General features: G+C 43.7%; 10 non-coding genes across 10 annotated transcripts; 5 read left to right on the top strand and 5 right to left on the bottom strand.

Annotated features, from left to right (window-relative positions):
- Positions 1-2,586: 2,586 nt before the first annotated feature.
- On the top strand, positions 2,587-2,669 carry TRNAL-UAA (transfer RNA leucine (anticodon UAA)). Its single transcript has one exon. It is a non-coding gene; the product is annotated as a tRNA-Leu (tRNA).
- Positions 2,670-2,963: 294 nt separating this feature from the next.
- On the bottom strand, positions 2,964-3,045 carry TRNAL-UAA (transfer RNA leucine (anticodon UAA)). The gene has a single exon. It is a non-coding gene; the product is annotated as a tRNA-Leu (tRNA).
- Positions 3,046-7,879: 4,834 nt separating this feature from the next.
- TRNAL-UAA (transfer RNA leucine (anticodon UAA)) lies at positions 7,880-7,962 on the top strand. The gene has a single exon. It is a non-coding gene; the product is annotated as a tRNA-Leu (tRNA).
- Positions 7,963-8,256: 294 nt separating this feature from the next.
- TRNAL-UAA (transfer RNA leucine (anticodon UAA)) lies at positions 8,257-8,339 on the bottom strand. Its single transcript has one exon. It is a non-coding gene; the product is annotated as a tRNA-Leu (tRNA).
- A 4,830-nt stretch (positions 8,340-13,169) lies between these two features.
- Positions 13,170-13,252, top strand: TRNAL-UAA (transfer RNA leucine (anticodon UAA)). The gene has a single exon. It is a non-coding gene; the product is annotated as a tRNA-Leu (tRNA).
- A 294-nt stretch (positions 13,253-13,546) lies between these two features.
- TRNAL-UAA (transfer RNA leucine (anticodon UAA)) lies at positions 13,547-13,629 on the bottom strand. The gene has a single exon. It is a non-coding gene; the product is annotated as a tRNA-Leu (tRNA).
- A 4,830-nt stretch (positions 13,630-18,459) lies between these two features.
- On the top strand, positions 18,460-18,542 carry TRNAL-UAA (transfer RNA leucine (anticodon UAA)). The gene has a single exon. It is a non-coding gene; the product is annotated as a tRNA-Leu (tRNA).
- Positions 18,543-18,836: 294 nt separating this feature from the next.
- TRNAL-UAA (transfer RNA leucine (anticodon UAA)) lies at positions 18,837-18,919 on the bottom strand. The gene has a single exon. It is a non-coding gene; the product is annotated as a tRNA-Leu (tRNA).
- Positions 18,920-23,748: 4,829 nt separating this feature from the next.
- On the top strand, positions 23,749-23,831 carry TRNAL-UAA (transfer RNA leucine (anticodon UAA)). Its single transcript has one exon. It is a non-coding gene; the product is annotated as a tRNA-Leu (tRNA).
- Positions 23,832-24,125: 294 nt separating this feature from the next.
- TRNAL-UAA (transfer RNA leucine (anticodon UAA)) lies at positions 24,126-24,208 on the bottom strand. Its single transcript has one exon. It is a non-coding gene; the product is annotated as a tRNA-Leu (tRNA).
- Between the last annotated feature and the right edge of the window lie 3,694 nt (positions 24,209-27,902).

Consider the following 27,902-nt stretch of genomic DNA (forward strand, 5'->3'; position numbering starts at 1 on the left):
GGTTGGGATGCCCCTGACAGGGCTTGTAAGGAACCAGAAGACCACTAGCTGTGTGTAACGCTGAGGCATTCTTGGAAGTACACAACCCTTGCATCCAAAGCTCATTATAAATATCTCACCATTCTTTATCTGGAAATAATGCCATCTGGGCTCTAAGTTCTTCATTATATCTAAAACATCCAAAACCACCATAGTCTATTTGAGCCCACCTAAAAACGTCCATGTATTTTAATAGAGAAATACAACGCTCCGGATGCCTCTCACAATAAACGCTAGCAATGATTAAGAATACTGACATCCAATTCTCAAGGGTAGTGGGAACTTTCGGCCTCCTAGCTAATTCCCATTCCTCCTCCTTTGACCCTTCCTTAGCCCACACTTCTCTATGTAATAATTTAAAAACATCAACAAACTCACCTTTACAAATGTTTTCCTTCATGGCTTGGGTGAGATGCGCCCCCAAAGGCAAGAACAACCCCATATATGGCAACTTTTTACTTTTTACACTACCCTCACCTGAGTTTCCTTTTTCCTTACCTGGCTCTGCCTTAGAAGCCTCCTCACCACTTGCCTCTGACTTACCATCATTGACTCCGACTTTTTTGTTCACAGCCCTCCCAAATGGACATTGTCTGCATCTTTAACTGCTTCATTATTTGCATCATCTTTCCCACTCAATCTACCCAAACTTCCTTATGCTAACGCAAAAGGGTATTACCCACTGTTACAGACACCAAACACACTACCTTCATGCTTAACTCTTCACACCCCATAGCCACAGCAGCCTGTGTCTCACCTTTTTTGAATGAAACCACTTGCAGGTACCTGATTATTCGTCTTGACTTTCCGATTACGCTGCACCATCAAAGGGGGCAAATCCTGAAACACACCAAAACTCTTTCCTCTGTTAGAACAGCTCACCTAATTTCTTTGCTGCATCTCCTTCCCCGAAGTCTCATCCCCACCCTCACAATTCTCCCCATCCTTAGTCTCCTGGTCGTCATCGTAATCCATCAATTCATCATGCAAAATGAGCCCCGAAGCCAACGAGACAGCACCTTGGCTGATAGCTGGGATCTTGAAGCCGTGATTGTACCATAAATCAAATGATTCACCAGGCCACTCCCTTGTAATCGGGTTGATCGCTCTGGATGCAACCCTCTCTTATGACCGGCATTTTAAAGGTGCCCAGACCTTTACCGGCGTCTCCGCTGTTGTCTTATTTTTCATGACGTCCTTTGGCATGGCTCGTCCTCCTGAGCTGCGAAGCCCAAAGGAGCTGTCACACCCCAAAAATGCTTCAGCCACCCCAGGGTGTGCTTTCTTAAGCTCACCCCTGACAAAGCTATGCCCATCTTCCTGTAATTGCTGGACTCTATTGAAATTGACCTCACTTGTGTCAAAATTATAAACCACCTGTTGCTCCGAGACAAACACAAAGGGGCAGATTTAAGGAAAGTGGCTCTGCCGGTGCAGCGCCACGTTCCTTGCACCCCTTAACGCCCCTGTACTGCCACCATGTGTGAGCTATATATATAATAATACGGCGCACCATGGCACAGGGTAGGGGCATTAGCGTTATATTTTTTACGCTATTGATGTACTCTGCAAGATTAGCGCCATCATTTTGGGACTAATCCTGCAGAGTACATAGGGGCCCATTATAAATAATGGTATTCCCCCTTTTAACGCCTCCTCTGAGTAGGCGTTAAAAGTGTAAAACAAATGGCGCAAGGAAATCTCTTAGATTGCCTTGCGCCATTTTTTCGGGCTCCCTAATGGGCGAACGCCCACCTTGTATAAATTATGCCTGACCCTTCCCCACCACACCGCTTCCTCTACTGCCAACTCTATGCCTCCCAGCCATTCCCGTGCAGTGCGGCAAACGAAGCGACCCACGCGGAGTCAAGAGTTCGCTCTTGGCTACAACACCAGCCCCAGAGACACCCTTCTCAAAAAGCAACCTGTCAGGTGAGGAACGAGCGTGCCCACTCTCTAACAAGGGAACGCCCCCTTTGCACACATCATGCATATATTATGCATGATGTGGCGCAAAGTGTTAACAAGTTGGCGCAAACCTAGCTTGCGCCACCTTGTAAATATTTTGCTATGGTAGTGGCCTATGATCTTCACATTTGCGGCAAAATAAATTCTGCAAATGTAGCGCTAAGGGCCGCAAGGGCCTTGTAAATCTGTCCCAAAGTGTTTTAGATTGTGTGAAGTGTAGTTTTGAGTCTTGAAAAGGGGTTAGTGTGATATTTCTTAAGATTATCGTCAATTTGCAGACATATTTAATAGGACATGTAACAAAAACGGTGTGAAAAAAGCGCACCTTTTTTCGTCCTACACGCTGATAATCTTAAACATGTTTGATAGGTATGGTTGTATTTTTTTTTTTATTAAGTACATGCACGTTTTATAGAGGAGAGGCATGACATTACCTTGTATTCCTGAAATGTGTTTTGCGTAACCTGATAAAATATATAGATATGAAAATATATATATATATAGAAAGCTCAATGTCACACAGTGAGCACTCTTGATATCTATAATAAGTGCCATGTTGTTGCCTTTTCCTGCACAGGTACCAGGATGGCCGAGTGGTTAAGGCGTTGGACTTAAGATCCAATGGACATGTGTCCACGTGGGTTCAAGCCCCACTCCTGGTAGAGAGATTTTGTAATTCATTATGCACCAAATGGAAAGCATTAAGTCAGGTATCATAAACAAATAAGTCACCTATAATAAACGAAAAAGCATACTGTAATACAACCTGCAACAAAAGGTTACTAAGTTTCAAAGAGAAATGTACAATACAAGGCGTTTACTTTTTTGGGGGTAGAAAAATACACGTTAATCGATATGAAGATTTTATATGTAGCTCTTATTTTAATATTAATCAGGAGCAACTGAAAAGTGCGTGAAATTGAAATGAACAGTGTCACGGGAGAGAAAAAATGATATACCAGGAGTGGGGCTCGAACCACGCAGACACATGTCCATTGGATCTTAAGTCCAACACCTTAACCACTCGGCCACCCTGGTCTACATAGTGCAGGTGTGCCTGCAATCATGATATAGTTGTTTTTCAGGAGAAGAATCATCTATACTATCAGCCCTCCCAACAGGAAAAGCAGAATTCAAAACCCCCAAAATATCCCTCAGCTTTTGCATGGAAATAGGATGCCATTGATCCAACCTGGATCCATCCTCCATCGCCCAGCCAGCAACAATTCTCCTACACATTTCTCCTTCCATGGTATCATAATCCCAAAAGTACTTACCGAAAAATGTAATACCTGCCATCTTCCCTGTTATAGCCACCACCGCCAATCCTAGGTCAATATGTGTCATAATGAAGCAGACTCCATCCTCCCTCCTATACCGTGACATGTAAGGTCCCTCATACCTCCTCAATGCACCAGACTCAATAAATTCTGCCTAGGCCTTGCCATATGACCTCAAAGTAGATGGAGCAATGGATTGACAAATCAATTGTAACATCCTTAGATTCCCAGCTCCCAAAGGTCCACCGTCAAAGCCGTTTTAAGCAAATCTGCTCCCGGCACCAGTACACCGAATCTCTGCCACTGTGAACAAGATAGCCCATCAGTGATATCATTATTCACACCTGGAACATACTGACCCTTAAACAAAATATTGAATTTCAGACAATGAAGCAAAAATAAACGCAACAACTTCAAAACTTTTTCATCTCGAGCCTTCTGTGAATTGACTAAATTAACAACTGTTTTGCTATCCACATTAAAAATCACTCGCCTGTTTGCTAAAAGGTTACCACACAACACTAAAGCAACCATCAAATGGAAAAAAACTCCAGAAACGAAATGCTATGGTGTGCCTCTCTCCAAGAATCCGGCCATGACTCAGCAGTCCAATCACCATCTCAGAAAACCAAACCATGGGCTCCCGAATCATCAGAAAAAATTTGAACTTGCCATAACCATTCATCCTCAACCGTCAACATGTTAACACCATTATTACTTTGCTGGAAAGAAACCAACATTCTGAAGTCAGCATTGATGACCTCTTTAAGCCGAATTCTGGGATGAGGTAAAACAGCACCTTTGACTGAAAAACCAAGGCACCTACAAAGAGCTCTACCAACTCTCACCACACGGCACGCAAACTTCAAAGAACCCAATAAGGCTTGCACCTGCTGTAACTCCAGCTTATCCGTGGAAACAGCCTCCTCCAACAGAGAAATCAACTTTTGAACTTATCCACCGGAAACCGTACCTCAGATTTCTCTGAGTTCAATATAGCAGGGCCTTCAGTCTTATCCGGAGCCAAAGGTACTTCCATCTCCTCCATACACTTCTGAAATTCAATTAACCCTTTTTTACATTCATTGGACCACTGCAAGCCCATCAGAAAAGAGTCACCTAGGTAGTTCGTGACATGCCCGAGCCCAGTCTTCTGTTGGAAAAACCACTGCAAAAAACAACTACAAGTTTCAAACAGGGAACAAGAAACAGAACAGCCCATTGGCAACATTATATCCACAAATATAGAATCCTCAGATTAAAGACCCAACAATGAAAAATCCTCAGGATGTACCTGCAATAGTCAAAAGACAGATTGAATGTCTAACTTTGCCATTTGTGCCTTCCTTCCACAAGCCCTTACCAACTTAATTGCCTCTTCCACTGATGTGCAATGCACTATGGAGTCTTCATGTGCAATTAAATCATTAACTGACTCCCCTGCAGCCCACGATAGATGATGAATCAATCTAAACTCACCTTGTTGTGTTTTAGGCACAACACCCAGTGGTGAAATTGTTAAGTTATGAATCGGCCAGGTATCCCATGGACCCACCATTCTGCCAGCCTCCAATTCCGTCCTCAATTTCTTTCTCACCACTTCCGGATTCTCAACTGCAGATTTCAAATTTTTTCTCTGTCTTCTATGACCTTGATAACATAGCTTGAAACCCTCAAGAAAACTCTAGTACAGTAACTTGGCCTCCTCACGCCTCGGATAAAACTGCAACCAATAAAACAAAATATCAAATTTATTAGGAGAAGGGCCCTTTTCCCACCATCTGCTGTATCCGACCCCTTCCCCTATCACCACCTCTACCTGCATTAGCCTTCCATCCCCATTGCATCCCTCCAAAACATTGCACCAATGGATGTTTGCCCCTGCAATTGGAGCAATTGTGCATGAACTTGCACTGGAGTCGTGTGCATGACCCTCTGTTGAAGGACCAACAAGATCCATTCTGTGGGAACTGAGCTCTCGTGAAACTACCCACCCTAGATTGGTTGGGATGCCCCTGACAGGGCTTGTAAGGAACCAGAAGACCACTAGCTGTGTGTAACGCTGAGGCATTCTTGGAAGTACACAACCCTTGCATCCAAAGCTCATTATAAATATCTCACCATTCTTTATCTGGAAATAATGCCATCTGGGCTCTAAGTTCTTCATTATTTCTAAAACATCCAAAACCACCATAGTCTATTTCAGCCCACCTAAAAACGTCCATGTATTTTAATAGAGAAATACAACGCTCCGGATGCCTCTCACAATAAACGCTAGCAATGATTAAGAATACTGACATCCAATTCTCAAGGGTAGTGGGAACTTTCGGCCTCCTAGCTAATTCCCATTCCTCCTCCTTTGACCCTTCCTTAGCCCACACTTCTCTATGTAATAATTAAAAAACATCAACAAACTCACCTTTACAAATGTTTTCCTTCATGGCTTGGGTGAGATGCGCCCCCAAAGGCAAGAACAACCCCATATATGGCAACTTTTTACTTTTTACACTACCCTCACCTGAGTTTCCTTTTTCCTTACCTGGCTCTGCCTTAGAAGCCTCCTCACCACTTGCCTCTGACTTACCATCATTGACTCCGACTTTTTTGTTCACAGCCCCCCCAAATGGACATTGTCTGCATCTTTAACTGCTTCATTATTTGCATCATCTTTCCCACTCAATCTACCAAAACTTCCTTATGCTAACGCAAAAGGGTATTACCCACTGTTACAGACACCAAACACACTACCTTCATGCTTAACTCTTCACACCCCATAGCAACAGCAGCCTGTGTCTCACCTTTTTTGAATGAAACCACTTGCAGGTACCTGATTATTCGTCTTGACTTTCCGATTACGCTGCACCATCAAAGGGGGCAAATCCTGAAACACACCAAAACTCTTTCCTCTGTTAGAACAGCTCACCTAATTTCTTTGCTGCATCTCCTTCCCCGAAGTCTCATCCCCACCCTCACAATTCTCCCCCTCCTTAGTCTCCTGGTCGTCATCGTAATCCATCAATTCATCATGCAAAATGAGCCCCGAAGCCAACGAGACAGCACCTTGGCTGATAGCTGGGATCTTGAAGCCGTGATTGTACCATAAATCAAATGATTCACCAGGCCACTCCCTTGTAATCGGGTTGATCGCTGTGGATGCAACCCTCTCTTATGACCGGCATTTTAAAGGTGCCCAGACCTTTACCGGCGTCTCCGCTGTTGTCTTATTTTTCATGACGTCCTTTGGCATGGCTCGTCCTCCTGAGCTGCGAAGCCCAAAGGAGCTGTCACACCCCAAAAATGCTTCAGCCACCCCAGGGTGTGCTTTCTTAAGCTCACCCCTGACAAAGCTATGCCCATCTTCCTGTAATTGCTGGACTCTATTGAAATTGACCTCACTTGTGTCAAAATTATAAACCACCTGTTGCTCCGAGACAAACACAAAGGGGCAGATTTAAGGAAAGTGGCTCTGCCGGTGCAGCGCCACGTTCCTTGCACCCCTTAACGCCCCTGTACCGCCACCATGTGTGAGCTATATATATAATAATACGGCGCACCATGGCACAGGGTAGGGGCATTAGCGTTATATTTTTTACGCTATTGATGTACTCTGGAAGATTAGCGCCATCATTTTGGGACTAATCCTGCAGAGTACATAGGGGCCCATTATAAATAATGGTATTCCCCCTTTTAACGCCTCCTCTGAGTAGGCGTTAAAAGTGTAAAACAAATGGCGCAAGGAAATCTCTTAGATTGCCTTGCGCCATTTTTTCGGGCTCCCTAATGGGCGAACGCCCACCTTGTATAAATTATGCCTGACCCTTCCCCACCACACCGCTTCCTCTACTGCCAACTCTATGCCTCCCAGCCATTCCCGTGCAGTGCGGCAAACGAAGCGACCCACGCGGAGTCAAGAGTTCGCTCTTGGCTACAACACCAGCCCCAGAGACACCCTTCTCAAAAAGCAACCTGTCAGGTGAGGAACGAGCGTGCCCACTCTCTAACAAGGGAACGCCCCCTTTGCACACATCATGCATATATTATGCATGATGTGGCGCAAAGTGTTAACAAGTTGGCGCAAACCTAGCTTGCGCCACCTTGTAAATATTTTGCTATGGTAGTGGCCTATGATCTTCACATTTGTGGCAAAATAAATTCTGCAAATGTAGCGCTAAGGGCCGCAAGGGCCTTGTAAATCTGTCCCAAAGTGTTTTAGATTGTGTGAAGTGTAGTTTTGAGTCTTGAAAAGGGGTTAGTGTGATATTTCTTAAGATTATCGTCAATTTGCAGACATATTTAATAGGACATGTGACAAAAACGGTGTGAAAAAAGCGCACCTTTTTTCGTCCTACACGCTGATAATCTTAAACATGTTTGATAGGTATGGTTGTATTTTTTTTTTTATTAAGTACATGCACGTTTTATAGAGGAGAGGCATGACATTACCTTGTATTCCTGAAACGTGTTTTGCGTAACCTGATAAAATATATAGATATGAAAATATATATAAATATATATAGAAAGCTCAATGTCACACAGTGAGCACTCTTGATATCTATAATAAGTGCCATGTTGTTGCCCTTTCCTGCACAGGTACCAGGATGGCCGAGTGGTTAAGGCGTTGGACTTAAGATCCAATGGACATGTGTCCACGTGGGTTCAAGCCCCACTCCTGGTAGAGAGATTTTGTAATTCATTATGCACCAAATGGAAAGCATTAAGTCAGGTATCATAAACAAATAAGTCACCTATAATAAACGAAAAAGCATACTGTAATACAACCTGCAACAAAAGGTTACTAAGTTTCAAAGAGAAATGTACAATACAAGGCGTTTACTTTTTTGGGGGTAGAAAAATACACGTTAATCGATATGAAGATTTTATATGTAGCTCTTATTTTAATATTAATCAGGAGCAACTGAAAAGTGCGTGAAATTGAAATGAACAGTGTCACGGGAGAGAAAAAATGATATACCAGGAGTGGGGCTCGAACCCACGCAGACACATGTCCATTGGATCTTAAGTCCAACACCTTAACCACTCGGCCACCCTCGTCTACATAGTGCAGGTGTGCCTGCAATCATGATATAGTTGTTTTTCAGGAGAAGAATCATCTATACTATCAGGCCTCCCAACAGGAAAAGCAGAATTCAAAACCCCCAAAATATCCCTCAGCTTTTGCATGGAAATAGGATGCCATTGATCCAACCTGGATCCATCCTCCATCGCCCAGCCAGCAACAATTCTCCTACACATTTCTCCTTCCATGGTATCATAATCCCAAAAGTACTTACCGAAAAATGTAATACCTGCCATCTTCCCTGTTATAGCCACCACCGCCAATCCTAGGTCAATATGTGTCATAATGAAGCAGACTCCATCCTCCCTCCTATACCGTGACATGTAAGGTCCCTCATACCTCCTCAATGCACCAGACTCAATAAATTCTGCCTAGGCCTTGCCATATGACCTCAAAGTAGATGGAGCAATGGACTGACGAATCAATTGTAACATCCTTAGATTCCCAGCTCCCAAAGGTCCACCGTCAAAGCCGTTTTAAGCAAATCTGCTCCCGGCACCAGTACACCGAATCTCTGCCACTGTGAACGAGATAGCCCATCAGTGATATCATTATTCACACCTGGAACATACTGACCCTTAAACAAAATATTGAATTTCAGACAATGAAGCAAAAATAAACGCAACAACTTCAAAACTTTTTCATCTCGAGCCTTCTGTGAATTGACTAAATTAACAACTGTTTTGCTATCCACATTAAAAACCACTCGCCTGTTTGCTAAAAGGTTACCACAAAACACTAAAGCAACCATCAAATGGAAAAAAACTCCAGAAACGAAATGCTATGGTGTGCCTCTCTCCAAGAATCCGGCCATGACTCAGCAGTCCAATCACCATCTCAGAAAACCAAACCATGGGCTCCCGAATCATCAGAAAAAATTTGAACTTGCCATAACCATTCATCCTCAACCGTCAACATGTTAACACCATTATTACTTTGCTGGAAAGAAACCAACATTCTGAAGTCAGCATTGATGACCTCTTTAAGCCGAATTCTGGGATGAGGTAAAACAGCACCTTTGACTGAAAAACCAAGGCACCTACAAAGAGCTCTACCAACTCTCACCACACGGCACGCAAACTTCAAAGAACCCAATAAGGCTTGCACCTGCTGTAACTCCAGCTTATCCGTGGAAACAGCCTCCTCCAACAGAGAAATCAACTTTTGAACTTATCCACCGGAAACCGTACCTCAGATTTCTCTGAGTTCAATATAGCAGGGCCTTCAGTCTTATCCGGAGCCAAAGGTACTTCCATCTCCTCCATACACTTCTGAAATTCAATTAACCCTTTTTTACATTCATTGGACCACTGCAAGCCCATCAGAAAAGAGTCAACTAGGTAGTTTGTGACATGCCCGAGCCCAGTCTTCTGTTGGAAAAACCACTGCAAAAAACAACTACAAGTTTCAAACAGGGAACAAGAAACAGAACAGCCCATTGGCAACATTATATCCACAAATATAGAATCCTCAGATTAAAGACCCAACAATGAAAAATCCTCAGGATGTACCGGCAATAGTCAAAAGACAGATTGAATGTCTAACTTTGCCATTTGTGCCTTCCTTCCACAAGCCCTTACCAACTTAATTGCCTCTTCCACTGATGTGCAATGCACTATGGAGTCTTCATGTGCAATTAAATCATTAACTGACTCCCCTGCAGCCCACGATAGATGATGAATCAATCTAAACTCACCTTGTTGTGTTTTAGGCACAACACCCAGTGGTGAAATTGTTAAGTTATGAATCGGCCAGGTATCCCATGGACCCACCATTCTGCCAGCCTCCAATTCCGTCCTCAATTTCTTTCTCACCACTTCCGGATTCTCAACTGCAGATTTCAAATTTTTTCTCTGTCTTCTATGACCTTGATAACATAGCTTGAAACCCTCAAGAAAACTCTAGTACAGTAACTTGGCCTCCTCACGCCTCGGATAAAACTGCAACCAATAAAACAAAATATCAAATTTATTAGGAGAAGAGCCCTTTTCCCACCATCTGCTGTATCCGACCCCTTCCCCTATCACCACCTCTACCTGCATTAGCCTTCCATCCCCATTGCATCCCTCCAAAACATTGCACCAATGGATGTTTGCCCCTGCAATTGGAGCAATTGTGCATGAACTTGCACTGGAGTCGTGTGCATGACCCTCTGTTGAAGGACCAACAAGATCCATTCTGTGGGAACTGAGCTCTCGTGAAACTACCCACCCTAGATTGGTTGGGATGCCCCTGACAGGGCTTGTAAGGAACCAGAAGACCACTAGCTGTGTGTAACGCTGAGGCATTCTTGGAAGTACACAACCCTTGCATCCAAAGCTCATTATAAATATCTCACCATTCTTTATCTGGAAATAATGCCATCTGGGCTCTAAGTTCTTCATTATATCTAAAACATCCAAAACCACCATAGTCTATTTGAGCCCACCTAAAAACGTCCATGTATTTTAATAGAGAAATACAACGCTCCGGATGCCTCTCACAATAAACGCTAGCAATGATTAAGAATACTGACATCCAATTCTCAAGGGTAGTGGGAACTTTCGGCCTCCTAGCTAATTCCCATTCCTCCTCCTTTGACCCTTCCTTAGCCCACACTTCTCTATGTAATAATTTAAAAACATCAACAAACTCACCTTTACAAATGTTTTCCTTCATGGCTTGGGTGAGATGCGCCCCCAAAGGCAAGAACAACCCCATATATGGCAACTTTTTACTTTTTACACTACCCTCACCTGAGTTTCCTTTTTCCTTACCTGGCTCTGCCTTAGAAGCCTCCTCACCACTTGCCTCTGACTTACCATCATTGACTCCGACTTTTTTGTTCACAGCCCTCCCAAATGGACATTGTCTGCATCTTTAACTGCTTCATTATTTGCATCATCTTTCCCACTCAATCTACCCAAACTTCCTTATGCTAACGCAAAAGGGTATTACCCACTGTTACAGACACCAAACACACTACCTTCATGCTTAACTCTTCACACCCCATAGCCACAGCAGCCTGTGTCTCACCTTTTTTGAATGAAACCACTTGCAGGTACCTGATTATTCGTCTTGACTTTCCGATTACGCTGCACCATCAAAGGGGGCAAATCCTGAAACACACCAAAACTCTTTCCTCTGTTAGAACAGCTCACCTAATTTCTTTGCTGCATCTCCTTCCCCGAAGTCTCATCCCCACCCTCACAATTCTCCCCATCCTTAGTCTCCTGGTCGTCATCGTAATCCATCAATTCATCATGCAAAATGAGCCCCGAAGCCAACGAGACAGCACCTTGGCTGATAGCTGGGATCTTGAAGCCGTGATTGTACCATAAATCAAATGATTCACCAGGCCACTCCCTTGTAATCGGGTTGATCGCTCTGGATGCAACCCTCTCTTATGACCGGCATTTTAAAGGTGCCCAGACCTTTACCGGCGTCTCCGCTGTTGTCTTATTTTTCATGACGTCCTTTGGCATGGCTCGTCCTCCTGAGCTGCGAAGCCCAAAGGAGCTGTCACACCCCAAAAATGCTTCAGCCACCCCAGGGTGTGCTTTCTTAAGCTCACCCCTGACAAAGCTATGCCCATCTTCCTGTAATTGCTGGACTCTATTGAAATTGACCTCACTTGTGTCAAAATTATAAACCACCTGTTGCTCCGAGACAAACACAAAGGGGCAGATTTAAGGAAAGTGGCTCTGCCGGTGCAGCGCCACGTTCCTTGCACCCCTTAACGCCCCTGTACTGCCACCATGTGTGAGCTATATATATAATAATACGGCGCACCATGGCACAGGGTAGGGGCATTAGCGTTATATTTTTTACGCTATTGATGTACTCTGCAAGATTAGCGCCATCATTTTGGGACTAATCCTGCAGAGTACATAGGGGCCCATTATAAATAATGGTATTCCCCCTTTTAACGCCTCCTCTGAGTAGGCGTTAAAAGTGTAAAACAAATGGCGCAAGGAAATCTCTTAGATTGCCTTGCGCCATTTTTTCGGGCTCCCTAATGGGCGAACGCCCACCTTGTATAAATTATGCCTGACCCTTCCCCACCACACCGCTTCCTCTACTGCCAACTCTATGCCTCCCAGCCATTCCCGTGCAGTGCGGCAAACGAAGCGACCCACGCGGAGTCAAGAGTTCGCTCTTGGCTACAACACCAGCCCCAGAGACACCCTTCTCAAAAAGCAACCTGTCAGGTGAGGAACGAGCGTGCCCACTCTCTAACAAGGGAACGCCCCCTTTGCACACATCATGCATATATTATGCATGATGTGGCGCAAAGTGTTAACAAGTTGGCGCAAACCTAGCTTGCGCCACCTTGTAAATATTTTGCTATGGTAGTGGCCTATGATCTTCACATTTGCGGCAAAATAAATTCTGCAAATGTAGCGCTAAGGGCCGCAAGGGCCTTGTAAATCTGTCCCAAAGTGTTTTAGATTGTGTGAAGTGTAGTTTTGAGTCTTGAAAAGGGGTTAGTGTGATATTTCTTAAGATTATCGTCAATTTGCAGACATATTTAATAGGACATGTGACAAAAACGGTGTGAAAAAAGCGCACCTTTTTTCGTCCTACACGCTGATAATCTTAAACGTGTTTGATAGGTATGGTTGTATTTTTTTTTTTATTAAGTACATGCACGTTTTATAGAGGAGAGGCATGACATTACCTTGTATTCCTGAAATGTGTTTTGCGTAACCTGATAAAATATATAGATATGAAAATATATATATATATAGAAAGCTCAATGTCACACAGTGAGCACTCTTGATATCTATAATAAGTGCCATGTTGTTGCCCTTTCCTGCACAGGTACCAGGATGGCCGAGTGGTTAAGGCGTTGGACTTAAGATCCAATGGACTTGTGTCCACGTGGGTTCAAGCCCCACTCCTGGTAGAGAGATTTTGTAATTCCTTATGCTCCAAATGGAAAGCATTAAGTCAGGTATCATAAACAAATAAGTCACCTATAATAAACGAAAAAGCATACTGTAATACAACCTGCAACAAAATGTTACTAAGTTTCAAAGAGAAATGTACAATACAAGGCGTTTACTTTTTTGGGGGTAGAAAAATACACGTTAATCGATATGAAGATTTTATATGTAGCTCTTATTTTAATAATAATCAGGAGCAACTGAAAAGTGCGTGAAATTGAAATGAACAGTTTCACGGGAGAGAAAAGATGATATACCAGGAGTGGGGCTCGAACCCACGCAGACACATGTCCATTGGATCTTAAGTCAAACACCTTAACCACTCGGCCACCCTGGTCTACATACTGCAGGTGTGCCTGCAATCATGATATAGTTGTTTTTCAGGAGAAGAATCATCTATACTATCAGCCCTCCCAACAGGAAAAGCAGAATTCAAAACCCCCAAAATATCCCTCAGCTTTTGCATGGAAATAGGATGCCATTGATCCAACCTGGATCCATCCTCCATCGCCCAGCCAGCAACAATTCTCCTACACATTTCTCCTTCCATGGTATCATAATCCCAAAAGTACTTACCGAAAAATGTAATACCTGCCATCTTCCCTGTTATAGCCACCACCGCCAATCCTAGGTCAATATGTGTCATAATGAAGCAGACTCCATCCTCCCTCCTATACCGTGACATGTAAGGTCCCTCATACCTCCTCAATGCACCAGACTCAATAAATTCTGCCTAGGCCTTGCCATATGACCTCAAAGTAGATGGAGCAATGGACTGACAAATCAATTGTAACATCCTTAGATTCCCAGCTCCCAAAGGTCCACCGTCAAAGCCGTTTTAAGCAAATCTGCTCCCGGCACCAGTACACCGAATCTCTGCCACTGTGAACGAGATAGCCCATCAGTGATATCATTATTCACACCTGGAACATACTGACCCTTAAACAAAATATTGAATTTCAGACAATGAAGCAAAAATAAACGCAACAACTTCAAAACTTTTTCATCTCGAGCCTTCTGTGAATTGACTAAATTAACAACTGTTTGGCTATCCACATTAAAAATCACTCGCCTGTTTGCTAAAAGGTTACCACACAACACTAAAGCAACCATCAAATGGAAAAAAACTCCAGAAACAAAATGCTATGGTGTGCCTCTCTCCAAGAATCCGGCCATGACTCAGCAGTCCAATCACCATCTCAGAAAAGCAAACCATGGGCTCCCGAATCATCAGAAAAAATTTGAACTTGCCATAACCATTCATCCTCAACCGTCAACATGTTAACACCATTATTACTTTGCTGGAAAGAAACCAACATTCTGAAGTCAGCATTGATGACCTCTTTAAGCCGAATTCTGGGATGAGGTAAAACAGCACCTTTGACTGAAAAACCAAGGCACCTACAAAGAGCTCTACCAACTCTCACCACACGGCACGCAAACTTCAAAGAACCCAATAAGGCTTGCACCTGCTGTAACTCCAGCTTATCCGTGGAAACAGCCTCCTCCAACAGAGAAATCAACTTTTGAACTTATCCACCGGAAACCGTACCTCTGATTTCTCTGAGTTCAATATAGCAGGGCCTTCAGTCTTATCCGGAGCCAAAGGTACTTCCATCTCCTCCATACACTTCTGAAATTCAATTAACCCTTTTTTACATTCATTGGACCACTGCAAGCCCATCAGAAAAGAGTCACCTAGGTAGTTCGTGACATGCCCGAGCCCAGTCTTCTGTTGGAAAAACCACTGCAAAAAACAACTACAAGTTTCAAACAGGGAACAAGAAACAGAACAGCCCATTGGCAACATTATATCCACAAATATAGAATCCTCAGATTAAAGACCCAACAATGAAAAATCCTCAGGATGTACCTGCAATAGTCAAAAGACAGATTGAATGTCTAACTTTGCCATTTGTGCCTTCCTTCCACAAGCCCTTACCAACTTAATTGCCTCTTCCACTGATGTGCAATGCACTATGGAGTCTTCATGTGCAATTAAATCATTAACTGACTCCCCTGCAGCCCACGATAGATGATGAATCAATCTAAACTCACCTTGTTGTGTTTTAGGCACAACACCCAGTGGTGAAATTGTTAAGTTATGAATCGGCCAGGTATCCCATGGACCCACCATTCTGCCAGCCTCCAATTCCGTCCTCAATTTCTTTCTCACCACTTCCGGATTCTCAACTGCAGATTTCAAATTTTTTCTCTGTCTTCTATGACCTTGATAACATAGCTTGAAACCCTCAAGAAAACTCTAGTACAGTAACTTGGCCTCCTCACGCCTCGGATAAAACTGCAACCAATAAAACAAAATATCAAATTTATTAGGAGAAGGGCCCTTTTCCCACCATCTGCTGTATCCGACCCCTTCCCCTATCACCACCTCTACCTGCATTAGCCTTCCATCCCCATTGCATCCCTCCAAAACATTGCACCAATGGATGTTTGCCCCTGCAATTGGAGCAATTGTGCATGAACTTGCACTGGAGTCGTGTGCATGACCCTCTGTTGAAGGACCAACAAGATCCATTCTGTGGGAACTGAGCTCTCGTGAAACTACCCACCCTAGATTGGTTGGGATGCCCCTGACAGGGCTTGTAAGGAACCAGAAGACCACTAGCTGTGTGTAACGCTGAGGCATTCTTGGAAGTACACAACCCTTGCATCCAAAGCTCATTATAAATATCTCACCATTCTTTATCTGGAAATAATGCCATCTGGGCTCTAAGTTCTTCATTATATCTAAAACATCCAAAACCACCATAGTCTATTTGAGCCCACCTAAAAACGTCCATGTATTTTAATAGAGAAATACAACGCTCCGGATGCCTCTCACAATAAACGCTAGCAATGATTAAGAATACTGACATCCAATTCTCAAGGGTAGTGGGAACTTTCGGCCTCCTAGCTAATTCCCATTCCTCCTCCTTTGACCCTTCCTTAGCCCACACTTCTCTATGTAATAATTTAAAAACATCAACAAACTCACCTTTACAAATGTTTTCCTTCATGGCTTGGGTGAGATGCGCCCCCAAAGGCAAGAACAACCCCATATATGGCAACTTTTTACTTTTTACACTACCCTCACCTGAGTTTCCTTTTTCCTTACCTGGCTCTGCCTTAGAAGCCTCCTCACCACTTGCCTCTGACTTACCATCATTGACTCCGACTTTTTTGTTCACAGCCCTCCCAAATGGACATTGTCTGCATCTTTAACTGCTTCATTATTTGCATCATCTTTCCCACTCAATCTACCCAAACTTCCTTATGCTAACGCAAAAGGGTATTACCCACTGTTACAGACACCAAACACACTACCTTCATGCTTAACTCTTCACACCCCATAGCCACAGCAGCCTGTGTCTCACCTTTTTTGAATGAAACCACTTGCAGGTACCTGATTATTCGTCTTGACTTTCCGATTACGCTGCACCATCAAAGGGGGCAAATCCTGAAACACACCAAAACTCTTTCCTCTGTTAGAACAGCTCACCTAATTTCTTTGCTGCATCTCCTTCCCCGAAGTCTCATCCCCACCCTCACAATTCTCCCCATCCTTAGTCTCCTGGTCGTCATCGTAATCCATCAATTCATCATGCAAAATGAGCCCCGAAGCCAACGAGACAGCACCTTGGCTGATAGCTGGGATCTTGAAGCCGTGATTGTACCATAAATCAAATGATTCACCAGGCCACTCCCTTGTAATCGGGTTGATCGCTCTGGATGCAACCCTCTCTTATGACCGGCATTTTAAAGGTGCCCAGACCTTTACCGGCGTCTCCGCTGTTGTCTTATTTTTCATGACGTCCTTTGGCATGGCTCGTCCTCCTGAGCTGCGAAGCCCAAAGGAGCTGTCACACCCCAAAAATGCTTCAGCCACCCCAGGGTGTGCTTTCTTAAGCTCACCCCTGACAAAGCTATGCCCATCTTCCTGTAATTGCTGGACTCTATTGAAATTGACCTCACTTGTGTCAAAATTATAAACCACCTGTTGCTCCGAGACAAACACAAAGGGGCAGATTTAAGGAAAGTGGCTCTGCCGGTGCAGCGCCACGTTCCTTGCACCCCTTAACGCCCCTGTACTGCCACCATGTGTGAGCTGTATATATAATAATACGGCGCACCATGGCACAGGGTAGGGGCATTAGCGTTATATTTTTTACGCTATTGATGTACTCTGCAAGATTAGCGCCATCATTTTGGGACTAATCCTGCAGAGTACATAGGGGCCCATTATAAATAATGGTATTCCCCCTTTTAACGCCTCCTCTGAGTAGGCGTTAAAAGTGTAAAACAAATGGCGCAAGGAAATCTCTTAGATTGCCTTGCGCCATTTTTTCGGGCTCCCTAATGGGCGAACGCCCACCTTGTATAAATTATGCCTGACCCTTCCCCACCACACCGCTTCCTCTACTGCCAACTCTATGCCTCCCAGCCATTCCCGTGCAGTGCGGCAAACGAAGCGACCCACGCGGAGTCAAGAGTTCGCTCTTGGCTACAACACCAGCCCCAGAGACACCCTTCTCAAAAAGCAACCTGTCAGGTGAGGAACGAGCGTGCCCACTCTCTAACAAGGGAACGCCCCCTTTGCACACATCATGCATATATTATGCATGATGTGGCGCAAAGTGTTAACAAGTTGGCGCAAACCTAGCTTGCGCCACCTTGTAAATATTTTGCTATGGTAGTGGCCTATGATCTTCACATTTGCGGCAAAATAAATTCTGCAAATGTAGCGCTAAGGGCCGCAAGGGCCTTGTAAATCTGTCCCAAAGTGTTTTAGATTGTGTGAAGTGTAGTTTTGAGTCTTGAAAAGGGGTTAGTGTGATATTTCTTAAGATTATCGTCAATTTGCAGACATATTTAATAGGACATGTGACAAAAACGGTGTGAAAAAAGCGCACCTTTTTTCGTCCTACACGCTGATAATCTTAAACATGTTTGATAGGTATGGTTGTATTTTTTTTTTAATTAAGTACATGCACGTTTTATAGAGGAGAGGCATGACATTACCTTGTATTCCTGAAATGTGTTTTGCGTAACCTGATAAAATATATAGATATGAAAATATATATATATATAGAAAGCTCAATGTCACACAGTGAGCACTCTTGATATCTATAATAAGTGCCATGTTGTTGCCCTTTCCTGCACAGGTACCAGGATGGCCGAGTGGTTAAGGCGTTGGACTTAAGATCCAATGGACATGTGTCCACGTGGGTTCAAGCCCCACTCCTGGTAGAGAGATTTTGTAATTCCTTATGCTCCAAATGGAAAGCATTAAGTCAGGTATCATAAACAAATAAGTCACCTATAATAAACGAAAAAGCATACTGTAATACAACCTGCAACAAAATGTTACTAAGTTTCAAAGAGAAATGTACAATACAAGGCGTTTACTTTTTTGGGGGTAGAAAAATACACGTTAATCGATATGAAGATTTTATATGTAGCTCTTATTTTAATAATAATCAGGAGCAACTGAAAAGTGCGTGAAATTGAAATGAACAGTTTCACGGGAGAGAAAAGATGATATACCAGGAGTGGGGCTCGAACCCACGCAGACACATGTCCATTGGATCTTAAGTCAAACACCTTAACCACTCGGCCACCCTGGTCTACATACTGCAGGTGTGCCTGCAATCATGATATAGTTGTTTTTCAGGAGAAGAATCATCTATACTATCAGCCCTCCCAACAGGAAAAGCAGAATTCAAAACCCCCAAAATATCCCTCAGCTTTTGCATGGAAATAGGATGCCATTGATCCAACCTGGATCCATCCTCCATCACCCAGCCAGCAACAATTCTCCTACACATTTCTCCTTCCATGGTATCATAATCCCAAAAGTACTTACCGAAAAATGTAATACCTGCCATCTTCCCTGTTATAGCCACCACCGCCAATCCTAGGTCAATATGTGTCATAATGAAGCAGACTCCATCCTCCCTCCTATACCGTGACATGTAAGGTCCCTCATATCTCCTCAATGCACCAGACTCAATAAATTCTGCCTAGGCCTTGCCATATGACCTCAAAGTAGATGGAGCAATGGACTGACAAATCAATTGTAACATCCTTAGATTCCCAGCTCCCAAAGGTCCACCGTCAAAGCCGTTTTAAGCAAATCTGCTCCCGGCACCAGTACACCGAATCTCTGCCACTGTGAACGAGATAGCCCATCAGTGATATCATTATTCACACCTGGAACATACTGACCCTTAAACAAAATATTGAATTTCAGACAATGAAGCAAAAATAAACGCAACAACTTCAAAACTTTTTCATCTCGAGCCTTCTGTGAATTGACTAAATTAACAACTGTTTGGCTATCCACATTAAAAATCACTCGCCTGTTTGCTAAAAGGTTACCACACAACACTAAAGCAACCATCAAATGGAAAAAAACTCCAGAAACGAAATGCTATGGTGTGCCTCTCTCCAAGAATCCGGCCATGACTCAGCAGTCCAATCACCATCTCAGAAAACCAAACCATGGGCTCCCGAATCATCAGAAAAAATATGAACTTGCCATAACCATTCATCCTCAACCGTCAACATGTTAACACCATTATTACTTTGCTGGAAAGAAACCAACATTCTGAAGTCAGCATTGATGACCTCTTTAAGCCGAATTCTGGGATGAGGTAAAACAGCACCTTTGACTGAAAAAGGCACCTACAAAGAGCTCTACCAACTCTCACCACACGGCACGCAAACTTCAAAGAACCCAATAAGGCTTGCACCTGCTGTAACTCCAGCTTATCCGTGGAAACAGCCTCCTCCAACAGAGAAATCAACTTTTGAACTAATCCACCGGAAACCGTACCTCTGATTTCTCTGAGTTCAATATAGCAGGGCCTTCAGTCTTATCCGGAGCCAAAGGTACTTCCATCTCCCTCCATACACTTCTGAAATTCAATTAACCCTTTTTTACATTCATTGGACCACTGCAAGCCCATTAGAAAAGAGTCACCTAGGTAGTTCGTGACATGCCCGAGCCCAGTCTTCTGTTGGAAAAACCACTGCAAAAAACAACTACAAGTTTCAAACAGGGAACAAGAAACAGAACAGCCCATTGGCAACATTATATCCACAAATATAGAATCCTCAGATTAAAGACCCAACAATGAAAAATCCTCAGGATGTACCTGCAATAGTCAAAAGACAGATTGAATGTCTAACTTTGCCATTTGTGCCTTCCTTCCACAAGCCCTTACCAACTTAATTGCCCTCTTCACTGATGTGCAATGCACTATGGAGTCTTCATGTGCAATTAAATCATTAACTGACTCCCCTGCAGCCCACGATAGATGATGAATCAATCTAAACTCACCTTGTTGTGTTTTAGGCACAACACCCAGTGGTGAAATTGTTAAGTTATGAATCGGCCAGGTATCCCATGGACCCACCATTCTGCCAGCCTCCAATTCCGTCCTCAATTTCTTTCTCACCACTTCCGGATTCTCAACTGCAGATTTCAAATTTTTTCTCTGTCTTCTATGACCTTGATAACATAGCTTGAAACCCTCAAGAAAACTCTAGTACAGTAACTTGGCCTCCTCACGCCTCGGATAAAACTGCAACCAATAAAACAAAATATCAAATTTATTAGGAGAAGGGCCCTTTTCCCACCATCTGCTGTATCCGACCCCTTCCCCTATCACCACCTCTACCTGCATTAGCCTTCCATCCCCATTGCATCCCTCCAAAACATTGCACCAATGGATGTTTTGCCCCTGCAATTGGAGCAATTGTGCATGAACTTGCACTGGAGTCGTGTGCATGACCCTCTGTTGAAGGACCAACAAGATCCATTCTGTGGGAACTGAGCTCTCGTGAAACTACCCACCCTAGATTGGTTGGGATGCCCCTGACAGGGCTTGTAAGGAACCAGAAGACCACTAGCTGTGTGTAACGCTGAGGCATTCTTGGAAGTACACAACCCTTGCATCCAAAGCTCATTATAAATATCTCACCATTCTTTATCTGGAAATAATGCCATCTGGGCTCTAAGTTCTTCATTATATCTAAAACATCCAAAACCACCATAGTCTATTTGAGCCCACCTAAAAACGTCCATGTATTTTAATAGAGAAAATACAACGCTCCGGATGCCTCTCACAATAAACGCTAGCAATGATTAAGAATACTGACATCCAATTCTCAAGGGTAGTGGGAACTTTCGGCCTCCTAGCTAATTCCCATTCCTCCTCCTTTGACCCTTCCTTAGCCCACACTTCTCTATGTAATAATTTAAAACATCAACAAACTCACCTTTACAAATGTTTTCCTTCATGGCTTGGGTGAGATGCGCCCCCAAAGGCAAGAACAACCCCATATATGGCAACTTTTTACTTTTTACACTACCCTCACCTGAGTTTCCTTTTTCCTTACCTGGCTCTGCCTTAGAAGCCTCCTCACCACTTGCCTCTGACTTACCATCATTGACTCCGACTTTTTTGTTCACAGCCCCTCCCAAATGGACATTGTCTGCATCTTTAACTGCTTCATTATTTGCATCATCTTTCCCACTCAATCTACCCAAACTTCCTTATGCTAACGCAAAAGGGTATTACCCACTGTTACAGACACCAAACACACTACCTTCATGCTTAACTCTTCACACCCCATAGCCACAGCAGCCTGTGTCTCACCTTTTTTGAATGAAACCACTTGCAGGTACCTGATTATTCGTCTTGACTTTCCGATTACGCTGCACCATCAAAGGGGGCAAATCCTGAAACACACCAAAACTCTTTCCTCTGTTAGAACAGCTCACCTAATTTCTTTGCTGCATCTCCTTCCCCGAAGTCTCATCCCCACCCTCACAATTCTCCCCATCCTTAGTCTCCTGGTCGTCATCGTAATCCATCAATTCATCATGCAAAATGAGCCCCGAAGCCAACGAGACAGCACCTTGGCTGATAGCTGGGATCTTGAAGCCGTGATTGTACCATAAATCAAATGATTCACCAGGCCACTCCCTTGTAATCGGGTTGATCGCTCTGGATGCAACCCTCTCTTATGACCGGCATTTTAAAGGTGCCCAGACCTTTACCGGCGTCTCCGCTGTTGTCTTATTTTTCATGACGTCCTTTGGCATGGCTCGTCCTCCTGAGCTGCGAAGCCCAAAGGAGCTGTCACACCCCAAAAATGCTTCAGCCACCCCAGGGTGTGCTTTCTTAAGCTCACCCCTGACAAAGCTATGCCCATCTTCCTGTAATTGCTGGACTCTATTGAAATTGACCTCACTTGTGTCAAAATTATAAACCACCTGTTGCTCCGAGACAAACACAAAGGGGCAGATTTAAGGAAAGTCGCTCTGCCGGTGCAGCGCCACGTTCCTTGCACCCCTTAACGCCCCTGTACTGCCACCATGTGTGAGCTATATATATAATAATACGGCGCACCATGGCACAGGGTAGGGGCATTAGCGTTATATTTTTTACGCTATTGATGTACTCTGCAAGATTAGCGCCATCATTTTGGGACTAATCCTGCAGAGTACATAGGGGCCCATTATAAATAATGGTATTCCCCCTTTTAACGCCTCCTCTGAGTAGGCGTTAAAAGTGTAAAACAAATGGCGCAAGGAAATCTCTTAGATTGCCTTGCGCCATTTTTTCGGGCTCCCTAATGGGCGAACGCCCACCTTGTATAAATTATGCCTGACCCTTCCCCACCACACCGCTTCCTCTACTGCCAACTCTATGCCTCCCAGCCATTCCCGTGCAGTGCGGCAAACGAAGCGACCCACGCGGAGTCAAGAGTTCGCTCTTGGCTACAACACCAGCCCCAGAGACACCCTTCTCAAAAAGCAACCTGTCAGGTGAGGAACGAGCGTGCCCACTCTCTAACAAGGGAACGCCCCCTTTGCACACATCATGCATATATTATGCATGATGTGGCGCAAAGTGTTAACAAGTTGGCGCAAACCTAGCTTGCGCCACCTTGTAAATATTTTGCTATGGTAGTGGCCTATGATCTTCACATTTGCGGCAAAATAAATTCTGCAAATGTAGCGCTAAGGGCCGCAAGGGCCTTGTAAATCTGTCCCAAAGTGTTTTAGATTGTGTGAAGTGTAGTTTTGAGTCTTGAAAAGGGGTTAGTGTGATATTTCTTAAGATTATCGTCAATTTGCAGACATATTTAATAGGACATGTGACAAAAACGGTGTGAAAAAAGCGCACCTTTTTTCGTCCTACACGCTGATAATCTTAAACATGTTTGATAGGTATGGTTGTATTTTTTTTTTAATTAAGTACATGCACGTTTTATAGAGGAGAGGCATGACATTACCTTGTATTCCTGAAATGTGTTTTGCGTAACCTGATAAAATATATAGATATGAAAATATATATATATATAGAAAGCTCAATGTCACACAGTGAGCACTCTTGATATCTATAATAAGTGCCATGTTGTTGCCCTTTCCTGCACAGGTACCAGGATGGCCGAGTGGTTAAGGCGTTGGACTTAAGATCCAATGGACATGTGTCCACGTGGGTTCAAGCCCCACTCCTGGTAGAGAGATTTTGTAATTCCTTATGCTCCAAATGGAAAGCATTAAGTCAGGTATCATAAACAAATAAGTCACCTATAATAAACGAAAAAGCATACTGTAATACAACCTGCAACAAAATGTTACTAAGTTTCAAAGAGAAATGTACAATACAAGGCGTTTACTTTTTTGGGGGTAGAAAAATACACGTTAATCGATATGAAGATTTTATATGTAGCTCTTATTTTAATAATAATCAGGAGCAACTGAAAAGTGCGTGAAATTGAAATGAACAGTTTCACGGGAGAGAAAAGATGATATACCAGGAGTGGGGCTCGAACCCACGCAGACACATGTCCATTGGATCTTAAGTCAAACACCTTAACCACTCGGCCACCCTGGTCTACATACTGCAGGTGTGCCTGCAATCATGATATAGTTGTTTTTCAGGAGAAGAATCATCTATACTATCAGCCCTCCCAACAGGAAAAGCAGAATTCAAAACCCCCAAAATATCCCTCAGCTTTTGCATGGAAATAGGATGCCATTGATCCAACCTGGATCCATCCTCCATCACCCAGCCAGCAACAATTCTCCTACACATTTCTCCTTCCATGGTATCATAATCCCAAAAGTACTTACCGAAAAATGTAATACCTGCCATCTTCCCTGTTATAGCCACCACCGCCAATCCTAGGTCAATATGTGTCATAATGAAGCAGACTCCATCCTCCCTCCTATACCGTGACATGTAAGGTCCCTCATATCTCCTCAATGCACCAGACTCAATAAATTCTGCCTAGGCCTTGCCATATGACCTCAAAGTAGATGGAGCAATGGACTGACAAATCAATTGTAACATCCTTAGATTCCCAGCTCCCAAAGGTCCACCGTCAAAGCCGTTTTAAGCAAATCTGCTCCCGGCACCAGTACACCGAATCTCTGCCACTGTGAACGAGATAGCCCATCAGTGATATCATTATTCACACCTGGAACATACTGACCCTTAAACAAAATATTGAATTTCAGACAATGAAGCAAAAATAAACGCAACAACTTCAAAACTTTTTCATCTCGAGCCTTCTGTGAATTGACTAAATTAACAACTGTTTGGCTATCCACATTAAAAATCACTCGCCTGTTTGCTAAAAGGTTACCACACAACACTAAAGCAACCATCAAATGGAAAAAAACTCCAGAAACGAAATGCTATGGTGTGCCTCTCTCCAAGAATCCGGCCATGACTCAGCAGTCCAATCACCATCTCAGAAAACCAAACCATGGGCTCCCGAATCATCAGAAAAAATATGAACTTGCCATAACCATTCATCCTCAACCGTCAACATGTTAACACCATTATTACTTTGCTGGAAAGAAACCAACATTCTGAAGTCAGCATTGATGACCTCTTTAAGCCGAATTCTGGGATGAGGTAAAACAGCACCTTTGACTGAAAAACCAAGGCACCTACAAAGAGCTCTACCAACTCTCACCACACGGCACGCAAACTTCAAAGAACCCAATAAGGCTTGCACCTGCTGTAACTCCAGCTTATCCGTGGAAACAGCCTCCTCCAACAGAGAAATCAACTTTTGAACTAATCCACCGGAAACCGTACCTCTGATTTCTCTGAGTTCAATATAGCAGGGCCTTCAGTCTTATCCGGAGCCAAAGGTACTTCCATCTCCTCCATACACTTCTGAAATTCAATTAACCCTTTTTTACATTCATTGGACCACTGCAAGCCCATTAGAAAAGAGTCACCTAGGTAGTTCGTGACATGCCCGAGCCCAGTCTTCTGTTGGAAAAACCACTGCAAAAAACAACTACAAGTTTCAAACAGGGAACAAGAAACAGAACAGCCCATTGGCAACATTATATCCACAAATATAGAATCCTCAGATTAAAGACCCAACAATGAAAAATCCTCAGGATGTACCTGCAATAGTCAAAAGACAGATTGAATGTCTAACTTTGCCATTTGTGCCTTCCTTCCACAAGCCCTTACCAACTTAATTGCCTCTTCCACTGATGTGCAATGCACTATGGAGTCTTCATGTGCAATTAAATCATTAACTGACTCCCCTGCAGCCCACGATAGATGATGAATCAATCTAAACTCACCTTGTTGTGTTTTAGGCACAACACCCAGTGGTGAAATTGTTAAGTTATGAATCGGCCAGGTATCCCATGGACCCACCATTCTGCCAGCCTCCAATTCCGTCCTCAATTTCTTTCTCACCACTTCCGGATTCTCAACTGCAGATTTCAAATTTTTTCTCTGTCTTCTATGACCTTGATAACATAGCTTGAAACCCTCAAGAAAACTCTAGTACAGTAACTTGGCCTCCTCACGCCTCGGATAAAACTGCAACCAATAAAACAAAATATCAAATTTATTAGGAGAAGGGCCCTTTTCCCACCATCTGCTGTATCCGACCCCTTCCCCTATCACCACCTCTACCTGCATTAGCCTTCCATCCCCATTGCATCCCTCCAAAACATTGCACCAATGGATGTTTGCCCCTGCAATTGGAGCAATTGTGCATGAACTTGCACTGGAGTCGTGTGCATGACCCTCTGTTGAAGGACCAACAAGATCCATTCTGTGGGAACTGAGCTCTCGTGAAACTACCCACCCTAGATTGGTTGGGATGCCCCTGACAGGGCTTGTAAGGAACCAGAAGACCACTAGCTGTGTGTAACGCTGAGGCATTCTTGGAAGTACACAACCCTTGCATCCAAAGCTCATTATAAATATCTCACCATTCTTTATCTGGAAATAATGCCATCTGGGCTCTAAGTTCTTCATTATATCTAAAACATCCAAAACCACCATAGTCTATTTGAGCCCACCTAAAAACGTCCATGTATTTTAATAGAGAAATACAACGCTCCGGATGCCTCTCACAATAAACGCTAGCAATGATTAAGAATACTGACATCCAATTCTCAAGGGTAGTGGGAACTTTCGGCCTCCTAGCTAATTCCCATTCCTCCTCCTTTGACCCTTCCTTAGCCCACACTTCTCTATGTAATAATTTAAAACATCAACAAACTCACCTTTACAAATGTTTTCCTTCATGGCTTGGGTGAGATGCGCCCCCAAAGGCAAGAACAACCCCATATATGGCAACTTTTTACTTTTTACACTACCCTCACCTGAGTTTCCTTTTTCCTTACCTGGCTCTGCCTTAGAAGCCTCCTCACCACTTGCCTCTGACTTACCATCATTGACTCCGACTTTTTTGTTCACAGCCCTCCCAAATGGACATTGTCTGCATCTTTAACTGCTTCATTATTTGCATCATCTTTCCCACTCAATCTACCCAAACTTCCTTATGCTAACGCAAAAGGGTATTACCCACTGTTACAGACACCAAACACACTACCTTCATGCTTAACTCTTCACACCCCATAGCCACAGCAGCCTGTGTCTCACCTTTTTTGAATGAAACCACTTGCAGGTACCTGATTATTCGTCTTGACTTTCCGATTACGCTGCACCATCAAAGGGGGCAAATCCTGAAACACACCAAAACTCTTTCCTCTGTTAGAACAGCTCACCTAATTTCTTTGCTGCATCTCCTTCCCCGAAGTCTCATCCCCACCCTCACAATTCTCCCCATCCTTAGTCTCCTGGTCGTCATCGTAATCCATCAATTCATCATGCAAAATGAGCCCCGAAGCCAACGAGACAGCACCTTGGCTGATAGCTGGGATCTTGAAGCCGTGATTGTACCATAAATCAAATGATTCACCAGGCCACTCCCTTGTAATCGGGTTGATCGCTCTGGATGCAACCCTCTCTTATGACCGGCATTTTAAAGGTGCCCAGACCTTTACCGGCGTCTCCGCTGTTGTCTTATTTTTCATGACGTCCTTTGGCATGGCTCGTCCTCCTGAGCTGCGAAGCCCAAAGGAGCTGTCACACCCCAAAAATGCTTCAGCCACCCCAGGGTGTGCTTTCTTAAGCTCACCCCTGACAAAGCTATGCCCATCTTCCTGTAATTGCTGGACTCTATTGAAATTGACCTCACTTGTGTCAAAATTATAAACCACCTGTTGCTCCGAGACAAACACAAAGGGGCAGATTT

Source organism: Pleurodeles waltl, chromosome 5 (genome assembly GCF_031143425.1).
Source record: "Pleurodeles waltl isolate 20211129_DDA chromosome 5, aPleWal1.hap1.20221129, whole genome shotgun sequence".
Classification (NCBI taxonomy): Eukaryota; Metazoa; Chordata; class Amphibia; order Caudata; family Salamandridae; genus Pleurodeles; species Pleurodeles waltl.